Source organism: Atta cephalotes (genome assembly GCF_000143395.1).
Source record: "Atta cephalotes unplaced genomic scaffold scaffold00038, whole genome shotgun sequence".
NCBI lineage: Eukaryota > Metazoa > Arthropoda > Insecta > Hymenoptera > Formicidae > Atta > Atta cephalotes.
Genome location: NW_012130102.1, coordinates 2,726,480 through 2,732,964, shown reverse-complemented (window position 1 = coordinate 2,732,964; position 6,485 = coordinate 2,726,480).

The following is a 6,485-nucleotide window of genomic DNA, read 5'->3' as shown; positions in this document are numbered from 1 at the left end:
AATTTCACCATGGAATCTTAAAGTACAACTATTTTAACTAACGATGCTGTACTTGCCGAAAATTAGAAAAATTGTTATTAGTTCAAAAACTTTAAAGAAAAAAGTCGACTATTTTTTCTTTTTTTTTGTTCCGATCGCCATATCGAAATGAAATTCTGACGACGCCATCATAAAGAGCGACCCTCAAAATCTTAGATATCAAGTTTTGTTGAAATATTTTATGTTTTAGTGTGTTAAAAATTATCTCAAAACCACATGAAAGTATCTTTTTACTATTTTATTAAATAAAATTAAATATAACTTTGGCTATGTCTCTTTCTGTTTAGCGATTCATTTTAGTACTACCTGAACACTAAACTTTAATTATAAATTTTTTTCAAAAACTAAGACCCATTCATTCTAATCTTTCTATACTTTTAGTTATTCCTCCCTTCCAAAAAGAACTATGACGCGTCTCATTTGACATTTCACAATTGTCATTTTCTTAATAAATTATGTATAATTAGAAAATACCCGAAATCAATAAATATCAAAATATCAATAAATATCAAAAATTTTAGTTATATATACTTAATTAATATTTCAGGAAGTGAAAGAGAATGAAATTATGAATTACAAATTCTTTTCTCAATTTTGCTTCAGATCATTATTTATCAAATTATTGGATACATTCCGCTCACTGAGCGCTCACAAGGGATTATCTCGATTTGTATAAATTAGTAAATATCCTTGATATTGATTTATTTAAAAAATGTTTGAAACAAAAGTAGTAGCAAATCTATTACTATAATGCCGTCGCGATTAATGCCATCCGTTTTGTATCTTCTGCTTCCTTTTGTTTTTAACTCTATCATTATATTTTTAAATATACACACAGAGGTGTAAATTCGACCGTGCAACCTGCACGCGATACACCTTGACTATGCTAATGGTACTATAATTTTCAAATGCTATAACACGAAAAATTCTTTTAAAGAAAAGATTTGTAACCAATGTTGTGGAAATGTTTCAACAGTTATAAATAAAGATATGCTATGAAAAATAGAGAGTTCCGTTTAAGATTTTTGTTAACTTTAAAAGCACTTTCCAACGTCATTCCAAGATCAAATTAATATAATCATCTAATAATTTTTTTAAAAACTACTCACTTTTGTTTCAAACATTTTATAGATAAATCAATATTTTATGGGATATTATTAGCCGTTCTAAAACTTTTACCATACACTACATATAACACTAAATTTCTTAGAATCTATGACCTAGGCTCTTATCTTTTTCCTTAATTTATATCTTATGCTAACTTTTACCAATATCAAAGATTTTCATTAATTTGTTGTACAAATCGAGATAGTCCCTTGTCCATGAGCTCTTGTATCTGTTTAGTCTCTATTTTTAAATGTAACGGAATGTATCAATCAGATGCACTGAGCGCTCAATGAACGGTCATCGTACTGAATGCATCCATTAACGATTGAAATTGATTAATTAGATAGCACCCAGCCGGAGTAGATATGAGAGTAGCATACTATGGGATTCCTCACGTTTACTATGAGTGCGTTCCGATTATTCACTGTCAGTGTTGAAACTATACAGTATACATTACGTGTGCTACAGATTTTCAGTACTGGCAGTAAATATCAGAATGTACCCTATGTAGAGAGTATTCTGCCGATTGAAATAGAACGCTCTTGCATATTCCGGCTGCGCGCTATTGATCAAATTTAATCGTTAATAACTCTGTCAATATTGAACCAAAATTAAGAGGAACTTTTGTTTATAATGCTCTCACTCCCTGCAATGAATTAAAAGAAATATTAGAATAAATTATCTTTTAAACTATTGACTTGATAATTGTCCCGTTGCACGATGCAACTTCTTCCTTTAACATTTTTCTATATCTTTAAATATAAATGAATTATTAAATTTCAATTTAAGTGGATTATCCTGTATATTACACATGTATATTACACAATAAAATACTGAATGAAAATACTGAAATGAAAATAAATTATTACATTAGCAGAAATCTCTTATACATAATTATTATGTAGTCACATTATTATGTAATTATTATATAGTAAACATATTAATAAACAAAATTAATGTATTCATTTAAAATTATCCACTTTTAAAGTAAATCATAATATTTTAGTAAACATATAAAAAACAACACTTGATAAATTAATATGTTTTTAAATTAAGTTGAAATATAAGTATTAAGCCATTATTTACTTCTACTTTGTAAAATATTATTTTTCAAAATTAATCATTTTTCTTTATACAATAGATAAATTTTTAATGCTTAATTTATATTAAACTTGTAGTTTGGGAAATCATATTTTGAAATGTCTACAGAAAATACAAGTAATATGTTACTAATATATTTTATATATATAACTACATAACTGTACAAGAGATTTATTTGCTAATGCAATAATTTTCGTTTAAGTATATATTTGATTGCACATGAAATATATACTGAAAATCTTAAACATTTCACTTATATTAAACGAAGATGTTGCATCGTTATTATTCATAAAATTAATATTAATAACTTTTAATACTCACGTTTTTACACGAAAAGTTTGTGTTAAAATATAAAGATTTAGAGATCTTTACCTGTATCAATGTAACAGTAATATAACATTAAAATAACAATCTGAACTTTATATAATCTTTACAAATAATAAAGAGTGCAATTACAAATACATTTACAATAATAAAGACCGCAAAAAAAAGGTTTTTTCTCTCGTTTTTTAAGACCCCGATTTTTGGACTGAAAAAATTAGACTAAATTAGACTAGAACTATGTGCTAAATGCCCTACAATGAGATATTAATTGTGATTAATGTCTAAATATAAAATAAAATTTGAGAGCTCATCCAAGAGAGCTTCCGTCCAAAATTGAAGGCCCAAAGAACGAGCGATTTTTGCGGTTACTCTTTTTAAGAAACTATATAATCAAATTTAACAAAATATTTACGAAGAAACCTATTGGATTACTTTTATTAATGAAGATTATAAAATTTTTCACTTCTCAAAATCACTGAAAATCAATCAAATCAATACAATCAAATCATTAACTATGCAAATCTTAGTGGAAGGGATTGATATAGTGTGCCCAGTTTGGATAAATCACGCACCTTTTGCGAGGGAGGACATAAAGGTACCGTTCAGTACCAGGCCTGCCAACTGTGAAGAAATGAATAATGTTGTTACGATCAGATCCCCCTATGTGTCCTTCTCTCTCTTTGCGCTTCATTTCAGGTACGTTCAAAGAGACGCTATTAGTGTCTTATTTCTATCTCTATCTTGTTTATTAAACAACATCCTTTAACAAGGATAGAATGACAGAAATAGCGCTAATAGCGTCTCTCCGAATGCACTTTTCGAAGTGTGGAGCAACATCAACTGTCAAGCAAGTGTTAAAGGTGATTTCAAGGGTTTATTAGTGTACATATAATATTATAACATAAAAAATTTATATCTAGCAAGCGCGCTATCAGCGCCATAATCGGTCATAAATCCCTATATTCAATAACATTTATTTAACATGAATTATATAATTAATAATCTCGCGTTGCTCATTGGCTACGTTTACACCGTGCATTTAGGCCGCGGCCTATACAACAAATTAAACAAAGATCTATCGTATAGTTCTTGGCTTCTGTACACCGTACGTTTAATCTGTGATTCGTAATAGAGAGCCTATAATCATAGAGTCGCCAAATTGACTCAAATTGCTCGTGATTGGCTCAGGGCGCGTGAAACTCAGAAAAAATTAGAGTGATGCAAGTTGCAGCTTTTATCACTCTAAACTTTTCGAGCGCCACGCGCCCTAAAACAATTAGCGAGCGATTCGGATCAAGTATCAAGTTAGCGACTCTCTGATTATAGGATGTCTACAATCCATGTCACCTATACGATAAATGTCTTTGTTTACCTGCCTATAAGTTAAACTAAGGCTGTGATTGGTTTATATTTTTTAATCTAACGGAATAAATCAGATCACAGTTCGTGAGACGTTGTGGTTGTTGCATATTCTGCATATGTATGTGCATCCAGAAGATTCCGATCGAAATCCATTTCAAACAGTTTCATAATACGTATCCTGTTTCTATTCCGTTTGCCGCCTTTATATATTTAAAAGACACTTTTTGCAATTTCCTCTATATGCACTTTTTATCTAACCTAATCTAATTCAGGTTCAGAATAACCTAATTCAGCTTTTTATTTTAGTGTAGAAGTTCTCAATAGGTCTATTCGAAATCCCTAAATATTTTTGCATTTAAAATGGAGTAAATATATATTTGGGAGTTAAAAAAGAGAAAACGAAGATATTGAGCGAAAAAAGTGCAAGCAACACAAACAGACACCTCTAATGTTTCTCAATAAGGGTTCAGTTACATTCATAAATATAAGTTCTCAAAACATGATGATTTTGTTGACGAAAATTTTATGGCGCGATTTCAGAAAAATTTAGCGATTTTAACTGAGTTCCAAAATTGACTACCACTGCTGAAAATATACAGTATATTTAACGTAAATTGTAGATTTTCAGTGATGATAGTGAATTTTGGAACACAGTTCTTTGTTGGCGAAAACCAACAAAATGGCTTTTTAGCTATGAAAAGCTTCGTAAGGTGGCGATATTAACCCGGATACGTATGGCAATCTTGCTATCATCACTCATAATATATTTACACCATAGATTGGATCGCAACACAACACGCTTGCGACGCTGCGATGCGATTAATTAGAACCAGCTTTAAGTAATGTCTTAAAATGCTTAAATAATGTCTTAAGACGGCCCTCTGATTCGTGACATCTTAAGATGAATATAATGTAAAAACGAGAATCGTGCAAGAACTTCAGCTAAAAAGAAGATCTATTTATAATATTAAATATATTGAGGATTTCTTATGATTTAACCTGTGATTGTATTTGTATTATTACAAACAAATTTTTACAACAATTGTGTATGACAACTTTAATGCACCAATGCATAGAGACCTGAATAAATCAGAAAGACGAAAAGTAAGGAAATGATCTAATTGGCTGATTAAATGGTCTTGCTTCAACGCCATCGGCAAACATGCCTAGCCACTTTGTCGTCTTGAACTCATTCAACATCTTGTTTTCAAGTAAATTTCCATCGAAAGTTCGAGTTGGTCGGAGTGTTGAAATTGACTAATCACAGTCGAGTATTTCTCTCTCTTACATGAGTGAAGAATGCTTGACTATGATTGGTTGATTCTTGCAACTCTAATACCCCGTTCATGCTTCGGTCTTAACCCTAAGATCTTAACATTCAGCCAATAGGGCTGCCAGGTTTAATTGGTCCTAATTGAAATTTGTATTCTATTAGCTGAATTTTAATCCTTTTGAAGCACACATTTTTCTTTATGTAGGATTGAGTTGAAATTTGTAACTCGGAGGCTTTTGGGATCACTGATTATGAATCTGACGTCAGATTTTCAAAATTCAAAATGACGGATCCAAGATGGCCGATCGATACAAAACGTGATCTAATCAGAATGAAATCAGATACTCATAAATTTTAAGTCGCTGGTTGCAATTCTGGAGTGGGATTTATGAAATTCAAAGTTGTAGATCAAACATGACCAACGAATATTGAGAATGATTTTTATATTAGGTGTACAACTTTGCTTCGGCCGTTTTCCTATAGATGGCTTTAGCGGTAAGTGGTGGTCGAAATAAATAGATCATAGACGTCATACAATAAACTTGGGCATCTGTCAACATAACCTCACAGAAACATTAGTCGATTTGTGTCTGCACCATAAAGTTATTCTCGATTGAAAATGTCAGTTTACGAGCCAAATTCTCGTCATTTGCGGGAGGTTTTAATTTTTTGCTTCAATATGAAGAAATCTGCGGCTGAGGGTCATCGAATGCTCTCAAATACTTATGGTGAGGCCGCTATTAGTGAAAGAACGTGTCGTGAGTGGTTTTAACGCTTCAAAAACGGTGATTTTGACGTCGAAGACCGGCGTAGCGGTGGAAGAGAGAAGGTTTTCGAAAATGCAGAATTGGAGGCATTACTTGAGCAAGACTCGTGTCAAAATCAAGAAGAATTGGCACGATCATTGGGAGTGACTCAACAAGCCATTTCAAAACGCCTCAAAGCTATGGGAATGATTCAGAAGCAAGGAAATTGGATGCCGTACGAATTGAAGCCGAGAGATGTTGAACGGCGTTTGTTTGCTTGTGAACAGCTACTTGAAAGGCAAAGATGGAAGGGATTTCTACATCGCATTGTGACTGGGGACGAAAAATGGATTCATTACGATAATCCCAAGCGCAGAAAATTATGGGGAGTTTCCGGTCATGCTTCCACGTCGACGGCCAAACCGAATATTCACGGCTCCAAGGTCATGCTCTGTATTTGGTGGGACCAGCTCGGCGTAGTGTATTATGAACTGTTAAAACCGACTAAAACAATCACAGGCGATCGGTATTGT